The sequence below is a fragment of the Pinus tabuliformis genome, chromosome 6 (assembly GCF_031772625.1).
Source record: "Pinus tabuliformis cultivar Carrire ecotype Pingquan chromosome 6, CPIR1, whole genome shotgun sequence".
Classification (NCBI taxonomy): Eukaryota; Viridiplantae; Streptophyta; class Pinopsida; order Pinales; family Pinaceae; genus Pinus; species Pinus tabuliformis.
Window position 1 is genome coordinate 1,775,427,844 of NC_142292.1, and position 24,647 is coordinate 1,775,452,490.

Genomic DNA, 24,647 nt, shown 5'->3' on the forward strand with positions numbered 1-24,647 from the left:
GAATACAAAACCACCCCAAAAATATTTCCTTTCATGCCTTGTAGGAATAGGGACAACTTAGGAAATTTTTTGCCAAATACCCCCACTGCATCCAATAGCCAACCTTCTCTCTTCTTCGATGGTTGTGAACTAGAGGAACCCTTAGGTGAGAAACCTGACATATTTCAAGAACCTACAGGGGAAGAAGAAGAAGAGGAACCCATTCCTACTGAGCCAATAGCTGAAAATCAAAATGATAGAGGGAATAGAGAGAGATTTGAGGGTGCCTTCCCCATCAGGGAAACCAATGGGGACACTAAGATGAAAAATATAAGCCCCTCTTCCCTACCTCATTTCCATGGCCTGACCACAAAGGACCCTGACACTTTCCTGTTTGAGTTTGTTGTTATATGTCGAACCTATGACTATACAGATGATGAGAAAAAGTTAAAACTATTTACATCTACCCTCAAGGATGTAGCATTGCGCTGGTTCATGGGTTTACCTGGATATAACATCACAAATTGGGCTTAGATGCAACAAGCCTTTAACAATAAATATGGGCACTACTGTCGGTCAAAGGATACTAAAGAAGAAATTTTCAGGGTGACCATAGGCCATGATGAATCCTTAGAAGACTACGAAGAAAGATTCCAGCTCAGTTACAAAAGGGCCAGGTGCACACTTGACCCTGAGTCACTAAAGTTGGTCCTACTTAGGGGAGTAAGAGAAGACCTTCTGGATACCTTACATTTGTTAGCAAGAGGAGATATCTACCAATTACCCTATGAGGATATCAAAACTATCTTCAGAAACCATTCTAGGGAAGCCAGGAAAAAGGGTATGGGTAGTCAACTTATGGCCAGTACATCATCTTCCAACTCATCCATCAGGGCTGAAATTGGAAACATGCTGGAATATTTCAAAAGTGAGATGCTACAAACCCTTACCTTGTAACTGGACACCAGGAACATTAAAAGGAAGTAGGTGGAAGCACAGAGAGCCTTGGCGATCTTTTGTCCTAGATGCACCAGAAGGAATCCTAGGAATGAATGTCCGTTGAACTCTATTAAAATTCGCTCAATCTGTGAGGAAAAACACACCATAGACAAGTGCCCTTCTTTACCTAGAATCAAAGTTGTATATCAAGGAGATGAAGGGGTCACTAAGTAGCTTTGCTACATTAACCAAAGGAGACCTCCTGGGCCTAGACCATACTAGCATGGCATGCAAGGGTCATCTAATGCATATTACAACCCCAACCAAACCACAACTATACCTTCTTAGGGACCCCCTACTCATCCTTCCTAGTCTAGACCCCCTCCTTGGTCCTATGCACCTCTGTATCATTCCAAGCTAGCTAGCTAGTCATTTCAACCTTATGTTCCACCACAACCTCAGTGGAATACACCACTCTAGGGGTGGTGGCCCCAATATGACAATGCTCCAGATCTATCACCTCGACCACCTACCCAACCACAAATACTACACTCTGCTCCACCCAAGAAACCCCAGATGCCTGCCCAACCAAATCTGAACTTGAACAATAGGCAAGCTCATTAAGTATACAGTGGAGAGACAACATATCCAACTTATGTTATGGAAATCCAAGAGATTAACCTGAGATCTGGGAAGGTTCTCCCAGATAACCAACCCCCCCCCACCCCCCCCCCAACCCCCCCCCCCCTCCACCTAGGGAGGTTGAGAAAGAAAGAGAGGAAAGCAACCTTAAAGTAAATCCACTCTTTCCTAAGATATTAGCCCAACCACTCCAGCCTACCCCAGAAGAGACTGAACTTCTGGGAGAATTGAAAACTCTGTGTAAAGATCCCCCTCCTCTAGGCAATAAAAGATGTTCCCATTTACAATAAGTTGATTAAGGGAAAGTGCTTCAAGCATCCAGGAAGGCGAAAAACGGATTCCCCTACCATTAATGTCATTGGGTAGTTGTTTGGCTTAATGCTGGGGCAGGTAATATGTCCAAAATATTTGGACCCTGGAAGCCCTGTATTAGATGTGCACATCAATGGCACCATTGTCCCACACACTCTGATCGATATTGGGGCTGCCATTAATGTGATGACCAAGGACACCATGCTCAAGCTCAACCTCTAAGGTTCATTAAGAAATACCACAACAATTCTACAACTTGCAAATCGTTCCACAGTAACCCCTAAGGGAGTTGTGGAGGATGTGATGGTCTCCATTGACTCTTGGGAGTACCCTATATATTTCCTAGTTCTCTAGCCCAAGGCTAAGCTTACTGGTTATCCTCTCATCCTTGGGATGCCATGGTTGGCTACTACAGATGCTTACATTAGCTGTAGAGCTGGGAATGTGACCATCAAGAATGAGCATATCTCCAAGAAGTTAGTCCTATACCCTCCTGCTCAACCTTCTCTAGAGCATGATTTATCTCTATGGTTGGAGGAGGAAGAAGATGAAATTTATTCCGCCCAACTTTATGCTTTGGAAGCAACCATGGGAGGAGGACATCAAGATGAGGATGACTTGATTGAACACTTGCTCCAAAGTCCAACTCCCAGTTCATTACCTTTAGAAGAAGCAGTAAAGGAAACCCAGAACAATCATCCAACTGACCTATGCTTGGCCGATCCCAACCCACTCTATGTCAAAACCATAGAATTCAGCCCAGAGAGAACCTTGAAAATCAATCCATCTCTTTCTTCTCTCGAAGAGGAGAAGCTATGCAACATGTTAAAGGAAAATCTAAAAGCCTTCGCATGGAGTTACAAGGAAATGAAGGGAGTACACCCCTTAGTGTGTACTCACCACATATACATCAAAGAAGGATGCAAGTCGGTCCGGAAACCACAAAGGAGGATCAATCCAGCTCTTAAAAATATAGTCAAAGAAGAACTGCAAAAACTGCTAGATGCAGGATTCATTTACCCTATCTCCGACAGTGAGTGGGTCTCTCCTTTAGTGTTAGTTCCAAAGAAAAATGTTAAGTGGAGGATTTGTGTCGATTATAGGGAGTTGAACAAAGCCACAAAGAAGGATCATTTTCCTCGACCCTTCATTGAGCAATTGTTAGATGTCCTGGCAGGGAAAAGGTTTTTCTCTTTCCTAGATGGATTTAGTGGGTACAACCAAATCCAGATCTGCCTATAAGACCAGGATAAGACTACATTCCCCTATCCTTGGGGTACTTTTTCCTATAGGGTCCTTCCTTTTGGCCTATGCAATGCTCCTGCCACTTTCTAGAGAGTAGTCTTGAGTATTTTCGCCGAATTAGTCCATGATGCGATGGATATTTATATGGATGATTTTACACCTTATGGCTATGATTTTCAAGAATCCCTATCTAACCTAGGCAAAGTACTACACAAGTGCATTGAATTGAACCTGTCTCTCAGTCCTAAAAAATGTGAATTCTTAATGACTGCGGGGACCGTGCTAGGTCATTCAATATCTCAGCAAGGATTGCAGGTGAACCCAAACAAAATAGCCATCATCCAAAAGGTCCCACCTCCTCAAAAGCAGAGAGATGTCAAAAGTTTCCTAGGGTTAGCTGGATACTACCAAAGGTTCATAAAAGACTTCAGCAAGTTGGCCTCTCCTTAATTTAGTTTGTTGGCCAAAGATTCTAATTTTATATGGTCAAAATGTTGTCAAGAGGCCTTAGACATTCTAAAGGATAAGTTAACCACTGCACCAATTATCCGAGGCCCAAACTGGGCCCTCCCCTTTCATATTCATGTTGATGCCTCACACAAAGCCATAGGAGCAGCCCTAGGTCAGATACATGAAAAAATGCCTTATGATATCTATTTTATCAGTAAGAACTTGTCAAAGGTTGAACTAAATTATAGAGTGGACGAAAAGGAACTCCTGACTTTTGTGCATTCATTAAACAAATTCAGGAATTACATTACATGCTATCAAACATTTGTGCATACTGACCATGCTATAAACAAATTTTTAATGAACAAACCAAATGTGAATGCTCGAATTATAAGATGGTTACTTTTATTACACTAGTTTGATCTAACCATTGTTGATAAGCCTGGTAAGGAAAATGTTGTTGCATTTTTTTTATTTAGAGTAAATTTGACTGCAGGTGAAGAAGGAATGGTGGATGACCAGTTACTGGATGAGCACTTATTTTCTATTTCAATTCTCTCTCCATGGTTTGCTGATATATCAAACTATTTGGTATCAACACAATTCCCACCAAACTTGTCTTCCAAAGAAAAGAGAAAAATAGTAAGGAAAATCACCCCCTTCACTTGACTTGGGGGCAATATTTTCAAACTTGGCCCAGATCAAATCTTGAGAAGGTGTATTAGGGAAGAGGAATTCTTTGACATCCTTTTGACCTGTCATGATGGGCCTTGTGGAGGTCACTTTGCAGCAAAGAGGACAACATTCAAAGTGTTACAAGCAAGCTATTATTTGCCCACTCTTCATCAGGATGTGAAAAAGTACACTAGTCATTGTGATCGGAGCCAGAGGATGGGAAGGCCTACTCCGAGAGATGAAATGCCTCTGTAGCCTCAAGTGACATTCGAACCATTTGACAAGTGGGGCATGGACTTCATTGGGCCTGTTGACCCTCCTTCAAAGAATAAATAGTACATTATTGTGTGCACTGATTATTTGACTAAGTGGGTTGAAACCAAGGCAACTAAGGCAGCAATAGGAGAGAAGGTGGCTGATTTCCTAAGGGGGAATGTATTCTACAAATTTTGGTACCCTAGAGAGCTGGTCACGGACCAAGGCAGCCAGTTTACCTTCAACATGACCAAATACTTTCTTAGACATCACAAGATCAAGCATAGGACCTTCACTCCCTATCATCCATAAGCTAATGGGCAAGTGGAGGTGACCAACAGAGCACTGGAGGGCATCTTAACCAAGGTGGTGAGCAACAGCAGGAAGGATTGGGTAGAAAGGCTAGTTGAGGCCACCTGGGCCTATAATACCACATGGAAGACCACCACTCGATCCACACCCTATGAGCTAGTATATGGGGAAAAGGCCTTGTTGTCCACTGAATTTGAATATAACACATTAAGGATGGCAGTGTAGAAATTTCGAATAATATAACACTTATTCACAGAGATTATCCTGATTATATACTATTTGCGGAATGCATGCATAATACATAACCTCCTCTACTATTGATCATTAATTTGCAGTATTCAGAAACAATCACATGCGCACATTGAAGCATCAATCACACATATCAACACAGTATATCACGGGGAAAGCATACAGCTGAAAACCCCCAACTATCTGTATATTATATTGATTGAGAACATGTAACAATACATAGTACAATACTCCTCACAAGTACTCAGTACTATCCACCTGCTACACACAAACTAGCTCAGATCTAAATCAATCACAGGTTCAAATCTCCTCCATTGGTTGCCTGCCTCCACTGCGCAATCCTGCATGAGAATAGATGAGAATAGCTGATCCAAACTCATATTTACTTTGGCTGAACCACACAATCATCATTGGCAATACTCAATCCATTGATTGTGCAAATCTCATGCACAACTATAGTCACAACTAATAGCAATCTCAACCTCTAACACCTGTCTCCACTGAACAGTCCATGCACTGAGTTAACTGATGTATTCATTAGTTGCTTTATGAGTTAATAATTAGTGAATTAATTAATAATTAATTCACATCACTCATCACTAGTGTATTCCGCAGCTAGACTAAATAAAACTAGTTCAACCAAGTTAGACTGAACACAGCTCCATCAACTCCTCAATCAACTCCAAACTCAATGACTTGAGTTCTAACTGAAGTCCATCATGAAATAGCTCAACTGACCCATAAGAAAAGCGTATTTCCTTCTGACAGCTGCATGTGCCACATCTGTAGCTCGAACTGAAGTGCTCCAAGAGGATATGATAATGTTTATAGTCCAAATATTATTATGAGCTAATAATATTTGAAGGTTCTATTTTTAGCCTGGCAGTCTAAAAAGAGACTCTGCCCATATGTCTAAAAATAGAAGTCCATATATTTTTACAAACATGACCAATAATCCACAAATAGCATCCTGCAACTCATAGACCATGATCCATATGTCTAAAAATAGACATAGTCTAAAAATAGACTTTGCGCCAAAAATAGCCCGTGGGCCCACTTAGTGAAGGCGACTCCTTTCCACTAAGCTCCATCATCTTGTTGCATTTTCAACACTCCCTCTCAACAAGATATGGATTATCTGCAACCCCTATCCCGCAACTCTAGAATGTTCTGCATGCAACACATTTGCCCGGTCCACTTGCTCCAACAACACTTGGAACAAAAACACTCCCAACTGACCACTCTGTTGGGCTAGGAACATACTCTGATGATGAAGCTCTACCTGCTGCTGACAAGTGCTCCCTCTCTGACATCTGCACTACTGCAACATCTCCATGCACCTCTCACCATTGCACACCTCTCTGTGCCACCTAGCACTATGCAAAACACTTGTGCCTCTCGCATTGTTGTAGCCTGCTAGCTATGCGTTGTCCTGGGATTCCCTACACTGTCACTCTCTCTGCCGCTCCATCCGCATCTGTCTCTACCCAATTAGTCAGTTCTTGCTACTCCACATTGGGGCTCCCGTAGCAAGTTCTCATCCAAGAGGTTGGGTACCTCAAGGATCCTGCCCCTCCTCCTTGGGATGATCACTCTATACCACCCCACCTCCTACCTGGAGGTATGGCTACATGTGATCCATCAGCTCACCTGGCTCAAAGTTTCCCCCTACTAGAGGTCTCTACATGAGTATATGTCTCTACTCGATCTCCTCTCAGCTTCCCTTGTTGTGGCTGCTCCACAACCTCCTGAAGCTGCTGCACCAATCGTGGCTCCTCCACAATCGTCTGAGACTTCTTCTGGCTCTGCATGTTGGGAGGTAATATATGCTCCCTCTCAACCACCAAGTCTCCATCAGTTGCCTCGCTACTCAAGGCTTTGCATGCATCTTGAACCTCAAGAGCATACAGGTTCTTGACCCGTGAACCAATCTGCTTCACCTGTCTAGTGATGATGTGTCTAAGGAAAACCTTTCCCTTACTGAAGACTAAATCATAGCCTCTATCTTCTAGCATCGCGATCGACACCAAGTTTCTCTTCAGTCCTGGTATATACTTGACATCGGTCAAGGTAAGGCGAGATCCATGCTCCCTCTGAAAAATAACTGTGCCTACACCTGAGACACTATACTTCTCATCATTACCCATCGCTATGAGTATCTGGAGATCTTTCTCCTCCAAAGTACTAAACAAACTCTTGTCATCGGTCATGTGGAAAGAAGCTCCACTGTCAAGAAACCAACCACTTCCCACCATGGATGAAACCATGCATGCGAAGAGTGTGAAATCCAACTCAAACTGTGAAGGAAGTGCCTCACCTTCAGATCCTTCCCCAGATCCCTTCTTGGATTTCCTACGTGGACAATTTGCAACATAATGGCCCACCTCATGACAACGAAAGCATCGCACTTTCGATTTGTCAACCTTCTTCCCATCATTGGAAGAACTGGATTCGGAAAGAGAACCCTTCTCCTTCCCTTTATTTGCTTTGGCAGCCAAAGCGCAATTTTCTTCATCAGATGCCTTTGATGAAGATCCGTCCCTGGTATTCTGCCTGATCTCCTCTTGCAAAAGATCCGACCAAAGTCTCTCCCATCCTAGCAATTTCTCCCGACCATTGATAGAGTCTTGATAGGAATGCCAACTCTTCGGAAGACTAAGGAGAGCCAAGCTCACCAAGTCCTCATCATCGATAGTCACCCCCACACTTCCCAGCTCATCCCGGCACTGGGTGAACTTCGTGAGATACTGGGGCATACTGTCTCCATTCTCACACTTAATGTTTCTGAGTTTATCCTTGAGCGCCAACTTCCTCTGGTCGCTCTTGCTTTGGAATAGATCTGTCAACGCTTTCCACATCAAGTATGGAGAAGCCTTTCCATGCAGGCTGGACACAATGTGATCCTTCACTCCCTCCAATAGAATCCTTCGACACTTTGTTGTCTTCTTTTGCCAAACCTCAACATGAGCAGCACTAGTAGGCTTTGGGACCTCAGCCTCTATGAACTCCTTCAACCCATTGTCATCTAGCACTACCTCCATCCTGTCTTTCCATGCAATATGATTTGAGCTGCCTTCAAGAGAATACTCCAATTGCAATCCGTAGAAAGACATTTCAACTTTGACACCAAGAAAACACTGCTGAAAATTCGAATTCCACTAGCTCAAAACTCAACCACTTCTGATCTAAAATTCGTGAGAAAAAAGTATTTCTCGTACAGAGATTGACTATATGGGCATTCACCGGATATCTCACCTTCCAAAATAAGGATGAATCCAGAGGCTACCTGGCCTGATTACAGACTCTGCCTGAAGAAATAAAATGTAATCACTTTCTGAATAATAGATCTAATGATCAACTCTGCTCTGATACCATGTAGAATTTTTTATACAAATCAGCTAGCTCTGATACCATGTAGAAATTTTGAATAATATAACACTTATTCACAGAGATTATCTTGATTATACATTATTTGCGGAACGAATGCATAATACATAACCTCCTCTACTATTGATCATCAATTTGCAGTATTCAGAAACAATTGCATGCGCACATTGAAGCATCAATCACACATATCAACACAGTATATCACGGGGAAAGCATACAGCTGAAAACCCCCAACTATCTATATATTATATTGATTGAGAACATGTAACAATACATAGTACAATACTCCTCACAAGTACTCAGTACTATCTCCACCTGCTACACACAAACTAGCTCAGATCTGAATCAATCACAGGTTCAAATCTTCTCCACTGCGCAATCCTGCATGAGAATAGATGAGAATGGCTGATCCAAACTCGTATTTCCTTTGGTTGAACCACGCAATCCTCATTGGCAATACTCAATCCATTGATTGTGCAAATCTCATGCACAACTATAGTCACAACTAATAGCAATCTCAACCTCTAACACCTGTCTCCACTGAACTGTCCATGCACTGAGTTAACTGATGTATTCTTTAGTTGCTTTATGAGTTAATAATTATTGAATTAATTAATAGTTAATTCACATCACTCATCACTAGTGTATTCTACAGCTAGACTAAATACAACTAGTTCAACCAAGTTAAACTGAACACAACTCCATCAACTCCTCAATCAACTCCACCAAACTCAATCACTTTAGTTCTAACTGAAGTCCACCATGCAATAGCTCAACTGACCAATAAGAAAAGCGTATTTCCTTCTGACAACTGCATGTGCCACATCTGTAGCTCGAACTGAAGTGCTCCAAGAGGATAAGATAATGTTTATAGTCCAAATATTATTATGAGCTAATAATATTCAACTGTTCTGTTTTTAGCCTGGCAGTCTAAAAATAGACTCCACCCATATGTCTAAAAATAGAAGTCCATCTATTTTTACCAACATGACCAATCATCCACAAATAGCATCTTGCAACTCATAGACCACGATCCATATGTCTAAAAATAGACATATTCTAAAAATAGACTTTGCGCCAAAAATAGCCTGCAGGCCCACTTAGTGAAGGCGACTCCTTTCCACTAAGCTCCATCATCTTGTTGCATTTTCAACAGGAAGCCCAACTAGATTTGGATCTCAACAGTGCATAGAAAGAGACATTGTTCCAATTGAATTGTTTAGATGAATTCAGAATGCAAGCCCTCCTACATACAAAGGTAGTTCAACTTCATAGGAAGATCTGGCATGATAAAAATATCAAGGAGAAGCAATTTCAGGAAGGCGATTGGGCATTGTTATATGATTCTAGTTATAAGGAATTCAAGGGCAAGTTGAGGACAAGATGTCTCAGACCTTAAGTTGTTGAAAGATGCCATGATAATGGTTCAGTGCAAATCAGAACCATAGATGAAGAAGCCATTCCTTTGCTTGTTAATGGACACCGGTTGAAAATGTACAAGAGACCTTTATCAAAACAAGAGTTCGTTGATGATATCAATAAAATAGTGATGAAAGTGGAGCAAGTTCCAACTCCTCCTTCATCAAATCATTGAAGAAAAATAAAAATATTAAGGACTCAGGTGAAAACCTTCATGTGGCGCCTAAGTCCCATATATGGGTTGAAAACCTCTTGACGTGGTCTAGTGATGACAAAAAAGAGAAAAGAAAAGAAAAAACAAAAAGAGAATAAGAAGATCCCTGGGTGAAAACCTTTCTTGAGGCGCCTAGGGAAAACATCTAGGGTGAAAACCTCTCTAAGGCAGCCTAGTTGTTTTTCAAAAAAAAAAATCATGAAATTTCCATTTGCAAGTGGGCGAGAAGGAGAGACGAGGAGCAAAAGAGGATCCCTAGTAGACCCATGCCATTCACATATTCATTTTCTTCACTCCTTACCATGCATCCCTCCATAATTTTTTTCATTTTTCCACTCCATTGCTTCGATTTATGCAAATACTATGTTTTCTATAGGATCCCCTGTATTCCTACAGGATCCCCTAAAAACCTACAGGATGATCTTGTAGGAATTACAGTGACCCAGAAATCCTACAGGAAGCAATCCGAAGGCATATGATGGACTTGTTAGGTCCCTAAAATTCACCCCATCCATGATCTAGCACCTCGTCTCATCCACCATCATCATCCCTGCACTCACAATTCAAGAAAAAAGGATCAGTTTCAATAGTTTTTCAATCTTTAAAGAAAAAAAAAAGGAAATAGAGAAGAGTAAAGAGCATCACCTTAGTATTCTTTACTCTCCACACTCCCACCCCTTCTTTCCATCCATGTCACCATCCTCACAGCCCTAGCAAGCAAAATGATAAAAGAATTTTGAGGGAGAAGCAGCTACAGGACATCCTGTAGGAAATCTTGTAGCAGCCTATCCCACAGAATGCCAATCACACCAGGAACAAGTCTTCACTAGGTTGATTGAGGAGCTCCAAAGCAGTTGCATCAGATCTTCAACCTCAGATACCTATAAAAATAGAGAAACCATTAGCAGATAGCAAGAGGAGGAAGAAGAATGGCATGCAACAAATATACACAACAACACCTCTGGTCTTCAACAAACTGCAGCATAGCATTGAAACCACAGGTAAGTATCCCGCTCGCTCTCTCATATGCATAATGTAGTAAAAAATTGTAAAGGTTACGAGATAGTTAGTTTATAAGTGAAAAGGTGGCTAGTTAACTTGGCCACCTTTGTTCATTCAGCACGTGAACAACCGGGTGTCCTCTCACACGTGGCTGTAGTCAACTCAAAGACAGAGAAGGAGTAGGACAAAAAGCAGTTAAAATATGGATCTACAAGGTGGGAGATGATTATGAGGAGTGGGAAATGATGAGGTGGTAGTGGGGACCAACGGTCCAAAAATGGCAACGTACCTTTGTTGCCAGCACACCACCTCACCCCGAATCACCATAAGAGGAAATAAAACATCGTTCCCATGCATTCATGCATTTCACCTCCTCGAAACTCCCTCACTCAAGTCGCTCTCATAACCCAGGCCACCCACTAGAAGCAAAGATCCATCATTCACTACACATGAATTCCTACAGGAGCATGCACAGGAATTCCTACAGCATACAGTCTACAGGATACACAGAGAATGTCTACAGGATTGGCAGAGAAGAGTTCAGAAAGGATATCACAGGAGTTGGCCACTGCAACTAGTATAAAGAGGTAGGATCTAAAATTACATTCCCCTTTGCAAGTAAATGAACCAAGGATACTCTAAATTTGAGTGAATTTAGCAACTGTGTGAAGGAAATTAAATACACAGTCATCTCTGTTTTTCTCCTGCATTTGAAAAGTTGTTTCAACCCTCTCATTTTCTCCTCAAGCTTCACCAACAAGATGATAGGAGGTTTTAATAGGAGAGAGCCCACAAACATTGTGAGAATCCAAAAACACCCCCAAGTGCTTGAAATCTTCACAAGACATAACTGGATGGGTTTTTTCGAAAAATTCAGAGGGCATGATGATGAGGTGGGTCAAGAATTTGCTCTCTCCCTCACTCCTCACACCAGAATACATGCCACTGTTGTAATAAGGGACCTCACTATAGATCTCACCCCTGAGCTCATCAACAGGGTCACCACACTTCCCCTAGGAGTCTCATGGAGAAAAGAAGACAAAGGAGATAGCCAGGTTGCCAAAATAAAATTCTTTTTAGAAGGTGAGGAACCCACTGAGGACAAAAATGGAGTAAGGAGCGAAAGTTTGCCCTATCCATGGACCAAGGTAGGCTACCAACTAATGAAATACATCTCATGTGAGGGTATATATAGTGTTTTCAATGGCTATCATTTCAAGATCCTTGAAGAATTAAGATTTGGAGTAGAAACACCCCCTCACCAAAGGCTCAGCATACCATATTTCTTGCTTCAATCACTCATAGACTCAAGCATCAAAGTGAAGGAGGGGAATTCCCAACAATTAGCTCACCATGGGTTGATTAGGATCCTCATTGAAGATTCCCTCCAAAACCTCAGAACCCCTATAACATGGTCAGTTTTCAGAGACATGCCAGCAGAGGATGACATCAAAGCTCTCACTTATGATGTTAGTCCTACTGTCAGTGAAGAGGAAGTAAAATAGGAAGAGGAAGATACATAGCAGGATAAGTATGATATGGATGCAAAAGAAGCTGACACAAAGGAACATGATGAAGATGAAGAATAAGAGGGAGAAGAGAAGGAGGATGATGAAGAAACAGAGGTGGAAATTAAGGAGGAAATTGATAGATATGATGAAGATATACAAGAAGAAGAAGACGGGAAAAACAGAGAGGAAGAAGGCAATAAAATAAAAGGGACATAACATAAGGAGGAGTCACCTAAGGTGTCTCTAGAGGCCACTGAGAGAGAGGCAATAGCTTCCCTCACTGCTCTCAGCACCCCAATCAAGAAAAAAGGAAAAAGGCAGAGGTAGACCACACTATATTTTAGGACACGACAGAGCACAAGAATAAGATAGGGGAAGCCAAAAACATCAACCAAAATTCCTATTGAGATTGAAGATTCCCCTACACAAAAAGAAAAAATGCCTTCCCCTATGTCCCCTATCACCTATGTAAGAAGGCCTACTACTAGATCAACTTTCTCAAAGGGTAAGGCAATCCTACAGGATCCGCAACAAAATCTACAGGAGCAAAAACAGTCCTACAGGTACTCTGCTGAATCTACAAGAGGAACAAAAATTGGAATGAAAGGTAGGGAAGCAGCAAGAAGCTAAAGAGGAGGACCCAGAGACAAAAGAACCCAACCCCCAACCTAACCTGGACTCCTATTAAGGGTTTATTGAAGGAGGCAGGGTCATACCTCAAAAATTTTCCATCCCACTGTTCTTCGAGCTTGAGAAGGAGAGGGCCAGAACTCACCGATGGATGTAGATCGCCAAATCGAAGGGGGTAGAAGACATTGGGAACATGGAGGAGAAACTCAAAGAAATGGGAAGAGAACTAAGTGGCTTAAGGGACAGATAATCTATAATGAGAAATCAACTAGAGACAAAAAATGCATGGCTGAGGGGACAGCTACAGGAAAGAGAGAACCAACTAGCATGTATGGCCAGCCTCTCCTTGGAGGCAATCCAATGTAGGATTCTAGCTAAATCCTATGCTCTATACCTCACAGAACAATGGTTCAGTTTCAGATTAAGACACTAGCATAGAGGGGAACCATGTCATTTCAGGACGACAAGTAGTTTATTGATATTTGTGATCAAAGTACACTAGAGGATAGGGCCAAAATGGCTGAGTTTTATTTACACAATATGGCCCTCATAGACATGAATGTATGGGACCCTAATGCCAAGCTAGGAGATCTACAATTAATGGTTGTGGCATCATGGATGAACCATGAGGACCCAAAAGCTGCAGATATGAAATTGATATTAGAAAGAGAGAAAACTGAACCTCTTTTGATCATAGCTGAACAACCAAATCCCATGGTACTCATCAGTACCCATAATTTGATTGCAAATGATCCTCAGTTGGCACCTAGATATCTTGCTGCCAAGAGAAAGAAATTTCACATTTTGAGGACATGTTTAGGCTGCTAGGAGATGATAGTATACATGCTTGCCTAAGGAGATGGAACACACTGCCATAGAGCTTAAAGATGAGAGAATATCACTCCCCTCAAAGGTTGAGAGAGGCAATCAATAGGACACCTATGTATAAGCACTCTATACAAAGTTTGAAGGTCAATTGGATAGGCCTAAAACTCAGCCCACCACTACTCTTGGGGATGCAAGAAGGGAGAAAAGAAGAAGAAGAAAAGAGGTAGTGGGAAGAGGTAGAAAAGAAAGCAGGCTTTTATGAACAAGAAGAGGAGACCACATCAGAAGCATGGGATGTGAGAGAGGCTACCAGAGCCATGAAGGATATGGATATTAACTGAGTTGCTCAGAGGATGAGCAACACTTTCAGTAGGGGGTTGATGATGAGCCTCATCATTGGGTAATTATATGGGCCTTAATTCACCTCCTAACTTAGTCAAACCAACTATTCTCATAACTTACTGCATAATTTTGATTATATTTTTTTTATGAGATGAGTTAGAGTTGGATATTTTGCTTTGTGGTCTAATGTGTATTTAATGCAGGATTAAAGGAGAAAAGCAAAGAATTTTTGCAAATACCAAGTTCAAAACTCGAATGAATCAAGGGAGAGGGATTATAGGAGATAAATCCTCCTCATTTACTACCCCTCCATTCAAATATTCCTCCATCAACTCGGAGTGCAAACATCCAAATCATGAGGACTAGAAGGCAGCCAAGGAAGTGAAAGACAAAGCACCAGTTTATCTCGAGTTTGGGATCCGAGCCTCCCTAGTTTTAAGGAAGTCGTTGGAGAATTCAGATGTATAAGTAGATAGGCCTAGGACCTCAGTAGGATTTGGATTTTTATTGTAAAACTCTACTCTATTTTCGAGCTGCAAGACTTGTGACAGATTTTTGATGTAATCTGTTGTTTTGGTAATAAGAATGGGTTTTGTTTTGAGCCAGTACTAAGTTACCTCAGAGGGCTGAAGCTCTTGGATTAGGGCCCAACCCTAGCAGCCAAGGCTCCTCTTTATTGTACATGTATGCTAGTATAGATTCATAGCTTAATTGTTCATTTGCTTAGTAGATGCATTTCCATTACAGTAGTGTAGATTAGATTGGTTGTGTGATAGTTTGCTTCCATTTGTGCCTTCTTTCAAGTAGCATGTTAGCAAGGAGAAAAAGGATCACCACAAGGTTGTTAGCAGGTGTCTCAGCCTCACTTCCTCCCTCTAGGACCATGACTTGAGGAAGGGACCCTTCAGGAGCCCCAAAAACACAAATTTCTAGTTCTTATATGAGCTTTGGAGTTTGTTGTCTTTGATTCAGTATTTGGTTCATGTTGCAAAGCAGATTTCATTGTCATCTTTTTCCATCTCCATTTCTGCAATAAGATTTCACTCATGATTTCATTCCATTCAACAACTTTCTTCATGCATAATATAGGCAGTTGATTCATGCTTTTCTAGTTTATGAAAATGTATCTTGTTGCATAGTTCTTTTTGGAAGACACACATGTTTTATGTAGAGTAGGTACTTCAGGAGGAGACCAAGACTTCATAACCAACAGCCACCTTCCACTTCATCCACCTTAGCCATCCCTTGTTTCACCACCACCCTCACTAGTTTTTCATCATTTTTCATTGAAATTCCCCTAAACACATTGAGCGAATCTAGCCATCTCTTATCTTGGATATTGACTCCTGAGTTCTCCTAGACCTTCTAACACTCCATTCCACCCATCACACTTCTTTCCTAGGCTTCCCAACACTTACAACACCTCACAATTATCTCTCGGTTGTATCATATACATTTCCTGTAATTCATACAGGATCATCTTGTAGGTTTCTAGTACATCCTATAGGTTTTCCTGAAACGGTCTGTTTTGAGGCCGAATTGATGGGAAACCTCTAGGAAGTCACAAAAATCCTCCTAGGACCCCTCCACACCATCCAACCACTTCATAAACCTTCTATCCATCCTCAAACACCTTCCATCCACCTGTCACATCCACAAGAACAATTAGTTTGCATACTTGAGTTTGGCTAAAAAACCAAAAAAGTGAAAACAGATTTAGTTTAGTGTCTTTGCTTGCACATTAGTATGGTTTGATGATTTTTTACTTCTGCAACTTAGATAGTAGCACTTGTTTATGGTTGATTTAGCAATTCTTCTTAGCATAGCTTCTTAAATGGTTAATTAGGGTATGGTGTGGTTTAGCATTACATGTTGGCCTTTTTTATTACTACAATAGAGTAATTCTCTTAAAGTAGATTTTCCCTTCTTCCATCAATGAATCAAGCTTCTTCTGACTCTATAGAAGTCTGGCTTGGAACCCCAGTGATCTATCGCCGCTAAACAATGACAACAGGCAGAACCATCACTTTTACTTGTGCATACAACACTGTCACCTCCAAGTTTGTATGAACCCCAGGTTGATAACTAAAGTTGGTAGCCCAGGAGTTGTGCATCCTTACTGCAATACTGGTGCTCATCACTTCTTGGCACCATTGCCGGGGAGGTGTATGAGTAGAATGTGATTACTGCTTTCTTTTCTTCTATTTCTTGTCTTCAATATTCTGCCATTAGTTTATTTCTGCAAAAGTAATCTAGTTGTTTCCTTTCTTTCAATTTGCATTATTTGCTTTCCTTTCCATTCTACAAGTAGGATTTCAATTCAGCAAGTATCTTTTTCATTCTGTCAATAGTTTTCAGTCAATCAGCAATTTCAATTTTGCAAGTACTTTCCAAGTTTTAAAAAAAGAATACAAAACCACCCCAAAAATATTTCCTTTCATGCCTCGTAGGAATAGGGACAACTTAGGAAAAAAATTGCCAAATACCCCCACTACATCCAACAGCCAACCTTCTCTCTTATTCGATGGCTGTGAACTGGAGGAACCCTTAGGTGAGCAACTTGACATATTTGAAGAACCTACATGGGAAGAAGAAGAAGAGGAACCCATTCCTACTGAGCTAATGGCTGAAAATCGAAATGACAGAGGGAATAGAGAAAGAGTTGAGGGTGCCTTTCCCATTAGCGAAACCAATGGGGACACAACGCTGAAAAATATAAGCCCCTATGCCCAACCTCATTTCCATGACCTGACCACAGAGGACCCCGAAAATTTCCTATTTGAGTTTCCTAGTATATGTTGAACCTATGACTATACAAATGATGAGCAAAATTTAAAACTATTTCCATCTACCCTCAAGGATGCAGCATTGCGCTAGTTCATGGGTTTACTTGGAGATAGCATCACAACTTGGGCTCAGATGTAGCAGGCCTTTAACAACAAATATCGGGACTACTGTCGGTCAAAGGATACTAAAGAAGAAATTTTCAGGATGACCATAAGCCATGATGAATCCTTAGAAGACTACGAAGAAAGATTCCAACTCAATTACAAAAGGGCCAAGTGCACACTTGACCATGAGTCACTAAGGTTGGTCCTGCTTAGGGGAGTAAGAGAAGATCTTCTGGATACCTTACATTTGTTAGCAGGAGGAGATATCTACCAATTACCCTATTAGGATATCAAGACTTTCTTTAGAAACCATTCTAGGGCAGCCAAGAAAAAGGGTAGGGGTAGTCAATCTATGGCCAGTACATCATCTTCCAACTCATCCATCAAGGGTGAAATTGGAAACATGCTGGAAGATTTCAAAAGTGAGATGTTGCAAACCCTTGCCTTGCAACTAGACACCATGAACATTAAAAGGAAGTAGGAGGAAGCAGAGAGAGCCTTGGCCATCTTTTATCCTAGATGCACCAGGAGGCATCCTAGGAATGAATGTCTATTGAACTCTATTGAAATTTGCTCGGTCTGTGAGGAAAACCACTCCACAGACAAGTGCCCTTCTTTACTCAGACTCAAAGTTGTATATCAAGGAGCTGAAGGGGTCACTGAGCAGCTTTGCTACATTAACCAAAGGAGACCTCCTGGGCCTAGACCATACCAGCAGGGCATGCAAGGGTCATCCCATGCATATTACAATCCCAACCAAACCACAGTTATACCTTCTTGGGGACCCCCTGCTCATCCTTCCTAGTCTACACCCCCTCCTTGGTCCTATGCATCTTAGTATCATTCCCAACCAGCCAGCCAGTCATTTCAACCTTATGCTCCACCACAACCTCAGTGGAATACACCACTCTAGGGGTGGAGGCCCCAATACAACAATGCTCCAGCTCTATTGCCTCCACCACCTACCCAACCACAGCTCGTACACTTTGCTCCACCCAAGCAACCCGAGATGTCTGCCTAGCCAAATCTAAACCCAAACAATAGGCAGGCTCAGCAAGTATACAGTGGAGAGACATCATATCCAGCTTATGTTGTGGAAATCCAAGAGATTAACCTGAGATCTGGGAAAATTCTCCCAGATAACCAACCTCCCCCTCCACCTAGGGAGGTTGAGGAAGAAAGAGAGGAAAGAAACCTTAAAGTAAATCCACACTTTCTTGAGAGATTAGCCCAACCACTCCAGCCTACCCCAGAAGAGACTGAAATTCTGGGAGAATTGAAAAATATATGTGTAAAGATCCCCCTTCTCCAGGCAATAAAAAATGTTCCCATTTACAATAAGTTGATTAAGGAGAAGTGCTTTAAGCATCCAAGGATGTGAGAAATGGATGCCCCTACCATTAATGTCATTGGGTAGCTATCTGACTTAATGCTAGGGCAGGTAATATGTCTAAAATATTTGGACCCTAGAAGCCCTGTAGTAGATGTGCACATCAATGGCACCATTTTCCCACACACTCTGATCGACCTTGGGGCTGCCATTAATGTGATGACCAAGGACACCATGCTCAAGCTCAACCTCCAAGGTTCATTGAGAAAGACCACAACAGTTCTGCAACTTGCAAATCGTTCCACAGTAACCCTTGAGGTAATTTTCAAGGATGTGATGGTCTCCATTAACTCCTAGGAGTACCCTGTAAATTTCCTAGTTCTCCAGCCCAACGCTAAGCTTACTGGTTATCCTCTCATCCTTGGGAGGCCATGGTTGGCCACTGTCGATGTGTACATTAGCTGCAGAGCTTGGAATATGACCATCACGAATGGGCATATGTCCAAGCAGTTAGTCCTATACCCTCCAACTCAACCTTCTCTAGAGCATGATTTACCTTTATCATTGGAGGAGGAGGAATAAGATGAAGTTTATTCCGCCCAACTTTATGCTTTGGAAGCAACCATGGGAGGAGGACAACAAGATGAGGATGACGTGATTGAACACGTGCTCCAAAGTCCAACTCCCGGTTGATTACCTTTAGAAGAAGCAGTAAAGGAAACCCAGAACAATCGTCTAACTGACCTATTCTTGGCCGATCCCAACCCACTCTATGTCAAAACCATAGAATTCGGCCCAGAGAGAACCTTGAAAATCAATCCATCTCTTTCTTCTCTCAAAGAGGAGAAGCTATGAAACATGTTAAAGGAAAATCTAGAAGCCTTCGCTTGGAGTTACAAAGAAATGAAGGGAGTACATCCCTCAATGTGTACTCACCACATATATATCAAAGAAGGTTTCAAGCTGGTCCAACAACCACAAAGGAAGATGAATCCGGCTCTTAAAGATATATTCAAAGAAGAACTGCAAAAACGGCCAGATGCGAGATTCATTTACCCTCTTTCCTACAATGAGTGGGTCTCTCCTTTGGTGTTAGTTCCCATGAAAAATGGTAAGTGGAGGATTTGTGTCAATTATAGGGAGTTTAACAAAGTCACAAAGAAGGATCATTTTCTTGGACCCTTCATTAACCAAGTGTTACATGGCCTGGCAAGGAAAAGGTTTTTCTCTTTCCTAGATGTTTTCAGTGGGTACAACCAAATCCATATCTGCTTAGAAGACCAGGATAAGACCACATTCACCTGTCCTTGGGTTAATTTTGCCTATAGGGTCCTTCCTTTTGGCCTATGCAATGATCTTGCCACTTTCCAGAGAGTATTCTTGAGTATTTTTGCCGAATTAGTCCATGATGCGATAGATATTTATATGGATGATTTTACACCTTATGGTTGTGATTTTCAAGAAGCTTTGTCTAACCTAGGCAAAGTACTGCACAAGTGCATTAAATCAACCTATCTCTGAGTCCTGAAAAATGTGAATTCTTAATGACTGTGGGGACCATGCTAGGTCATTCAATATCTCAACAAGGACTACAGGTGGACCCAAACAAAATAGCCATCATCCAAAGGGTCCCACCTCCTCAAAAGCAGAGAGATGTCAAAATTTTCCTAGGGCTAGCTGGATACTACCAAAGGTTCATAAAATACTTCAGCAAGTTGGCCTCTCCTTTATTTGGTTTGTTGGCCAAAGATTCTGAGTTTATATGGTCAAAAAGTTGTCAAGAGGCCTTAGACATTCTAAAGGATAAGTTAACTACTACACCAATTCTCTGAGGCCCAAATTGGGCCCTCCCCATTCATATTATGTTGATGCCTCACACAAAGTCATAGGAGCATCCCTAGGTCAAATAGATGAAAAACTATTTTATGCTATCTATTTTATCAGTAAGAACTTGTCAAAGGCTGAATTAAATTATACAGTGACCAAAAAGGAGCTCCTGGTTGTTGTGCATTAATTAAACAAATTCAAGCATTACATTACAGGCTATCAAACATTAGTGCATACTGACCATGACGCAATAAAATATTTAATGAACAAACAAGATGTTAATGCTCGAATTATAAGATGGCTACTTTTATTATAGCAGTTTGATCTAACCATTGTTGATAAGCCTGGTAAGGAAAATGTTGTTGCAGATTTTTTATCTAGAGTAAATTTGCCTACAGGTGAAGAAGGAATGGTAGATGACCAGTTACCGGATGAGCACTTATTTTCTATTTTAGTTCTCTCTCCATGGTTTGCTGATATAGCAAACTATTTGGTATCAACACATTTCCCACCAAACTTTTCCTCCAAAGAAAAGAGAAAAATAGTCAAGAAAATCACCCCCTTCACTTAGATTGGGGGAAATCTTTTCAAACTTGGCCGAGATCAAATCTTGAGAAGGTGTGTCAAGGAAGAGGAAGTCTTTGACATCCTTCTAACCTGTCATGATGGGCCTTGTGGAGGTCACTTTTCAGCAAAGTGGACAACATTCAAAGTGTTAGAAGTAGGCTATTATTGGCCCACTCTTCATCAGGATGTGAAAAATTACACTAGTCATTGTGATCGGTGCCAGAGGATGGGAAGGCCTACTCCAAGAGATGAAATGCCTCAGCAGCCTCAAGTGACTTTCGAGCCATTTGACAAGTGGGGCATGGACTTCATTGGGCCTATTGACCCTCCTTCAAAGCAAAAACAATACATTATTGTGTGCACTGATTATTTGACTAAGTGGGCTAAAACCAAGTCAATTAAGGGAGCAACAGAAGAGAAGGTGGCTGAGTTCCTAAGGGAGAATGTATTCTACAAATTTGGGTACCCTAGAGAGCTGGTCACGGACCAAGGCAGCCAGTTTACCTCCAACATGATCGAAGACTTGCTTAGCCATCACAAGATCAAGCATAGGACCTCCACTCCCTATCATCCACAAGCTAATGGGAAAGTGGAGGTGACCAATAGAGCACTGGAGGGAATCTTAACCAAGGTGGTGAGCAGTAGCAAGAAGGATTGGGTAGAAAGGCTAGTTGAGGCCACCTAGGTCTATAATACCACATGGAAGACCACCACTGGATTCACACCCTATGAGTTGGTCTATGTGAAAAAGGCCTTCTTGTCCATTGAATTTGAATATAACACATTAAGGATGGCAGCCCAACTATATTTGGATCTTAGCAGTGTACAGAAAGAGAGATTGTTCCAATTGAATGGTTTAGATGAATTCAGAATGCAAGCCCTCCTACATACAGAGGTAGTTCAACTTCAGAGGAAGATATGGCATGATAAAAATATCAAGGAGAAGAAATTTCAGGAAGGTGATTGGGCATTGTTATATGATTCTAGGTATAAGGACTTCAAGGGAAAGTTGAGGACAAGATGGATTGGACCTTATGTTGTGGAAAGATGCCATGATAATGGTTCAGTGCAAATCAGAACCATAGATGAAGAAGCCATTCCTTTGCTTGTTAATGGACACCGGTTGAAAATGTACAAGAGACCTTTATCAAAACAAGAGTTTGTTGATGATATCAATAAAACAGTGATGATAGTGGAGCAAGTTCCAACTCCTCACTCATCAAATCACTGAAGAAAAAGAAAAAGAATAAGGACTTAGGTGAAAATCTCCATGAGGTGCCTGAGTCCCATCTGTGGTTTGAAAACCTCTTGAGGCGACCTAGTGATGACAAAAAAGAGAGAAAAAAAAAAGAGAATAAGAAGATCCCTGGGTGAAAACCTTTCTTGAGGCGCCCAAGGAAAATAGCTAGGGTGAAAACCTCTCTAAGGTAGCCTATTTGTTTCTCAAAAAAAAAAAAAAATCATGAAATTTCCATTCGCAGGTGGGCGAGAAGGACAATCAAGGAGCAAAAGAGGATTCCTAAGAGATCCCTTTCACTCACATGTTCATTTTCTTCACTCCTTACCATGCATCCCTCCATCATTTTTGTCATTTTTCCACTCCATTGCTTTGATTTATGCAAAGACTGTGTTTTCTACAGGATCTCCTATATTCCTACAGGATCCCCTGAAAACCTATAGGATGATCCTGTAGGAATTACAGTGACCCAGAAATCCTACAGGAAGCAATCCAAAGGCATATGATGGACTTGTTAGGTCCCTAAAATTCACCCCATCCATGATCTAGCACCTCACTTCGTCCACCATCATCATCCCTGCACTCACAATTAAAAAAAAAACAGTTTTCTTCAAAGAAAAAAAGGAAACAAAGAGGAGTAAAGAACATCACCTGAGTATCCTTTACTCTTGGTCATGCAATCCTGTTACATTTCAACCATTGTACAACCCGGTTAGCCTCCACCCTTCCCAAGGAATTTGATATCGAAGACCTGATGTTGAAGAATAATCCTTCAACATAAGTTGTCTTCTTCTGCTATCCCCATCCGAGGAATGACCAACAATAGGTCCCAAATTATTTTCCACATGTTTCTTCCACATAGATTCTACCTTTTCCCATTGTTGATAAACAAAATTTGCATTAAACCTATTTCATGCTGGATGAACAACCAAAACCAAACGAGGAATCTTTTCATGTAAAGGGTTTGCAATAATGACACGTGCATAATGGCCAATAACATTGTTATTAAAAGAATCTGTTATAATCTCATAGCCTATAGCTCCTTCACAAACTCTCACCAAGAAATGTGATTGGCATTAATGTTCTTCTTTTGTACCACAAAACCCCACCAATGTATCACTTTTTGCTACCCACCTAAAATATTTTTTCACATCTGTTTCATCTTTAGCGAGAAATACAGGAATTGGGCCATCTATACCATGCTTGGATTTATAAGAAGCATAAACTTTTCTTATTGCATCAAAAATATGCTCGTGCTCCCTTGGGATATATTCTAATGACTTTCTAACTTTTCTTAAAGTCGTAGATATTGAAGGACCATCCAGATTCAAACTAATAAAGCTATGTAATCTAGGACCTCCCCATAACTTGATCATCTCATAAAGGTATTTCGTTGATGTACTATACCTCCTCCCTGCTTTTGCATGCATCCAGTTATGAAAAATATCCTTGACAAATTCCCAAACTGCATATTTACCTTGTAATTTTCCTTGCTTATGTGCCTCACACACATCCTTGCAAAACCTAAAGACATCCTTCCTTTCTATTGATTCAAACAACTTTTCCTTTAGGGATCTCATTCTAACAGAGAGTATAGCAACCTTTGTCCTCTCCCACCAAAGAGATCGCATTGTTGATTTAGGGTTAGAATTTGTAACCCTTGCAACATTCTTTAGTTCGTTTTGAGTCAAATAGTCGATTCTTCTACCTTTTCCTATATCACATTCTGGAACCAGCTTACAAAAGTTGCATGTTAATGAATCAAATGGGATCCATGTTTTAGAAGCCCTCTGGCAATGAATATGCCTATATGTACCATCAATACGACATTCAATACCCTCATAACATAACATGATCTTGGTATGATTCTCTATGGCCCATAATTTTCCACCCCTTTGATCATCCATTAGGACCTTTGTTTCTATCAATATAAGGATACCAATACCCCCAACATTGTAGTAACAAGGGAGATAATTGAGCTATAATAAGATGACAACAAACAAATAAATTTGAAGTAAGATAAATAAAATAATATACAAATTCATATTTAAGTTTAGTCTAAGTTGTTAATTAACACACTTGAAGTAGAAGGATCGGCACTTGTAGAACCCCTATGTAATACTGATGGTGATAATGGGACCAAGACCTAGTCAAAATTTGTTGGGAATTATCATTGGTAGGATTCTTGGGTCTCCCAACCGTGCCACTCCTCAGCCCAATATCCTCATGTGAACCCTCATTTGTAGTAGCAGCAGTGTGCTTCTTTGATTTCATGTGTTCATTTAGAGAACTAACAATATTGACACTTGTCGGCACTAAACAGAACCATTTATTGCATCGTGTACATTCCACTCTCACTTTTTTCATGTCCTTATAGTCTGGAAGTGTTGCTTCCACCACCTTG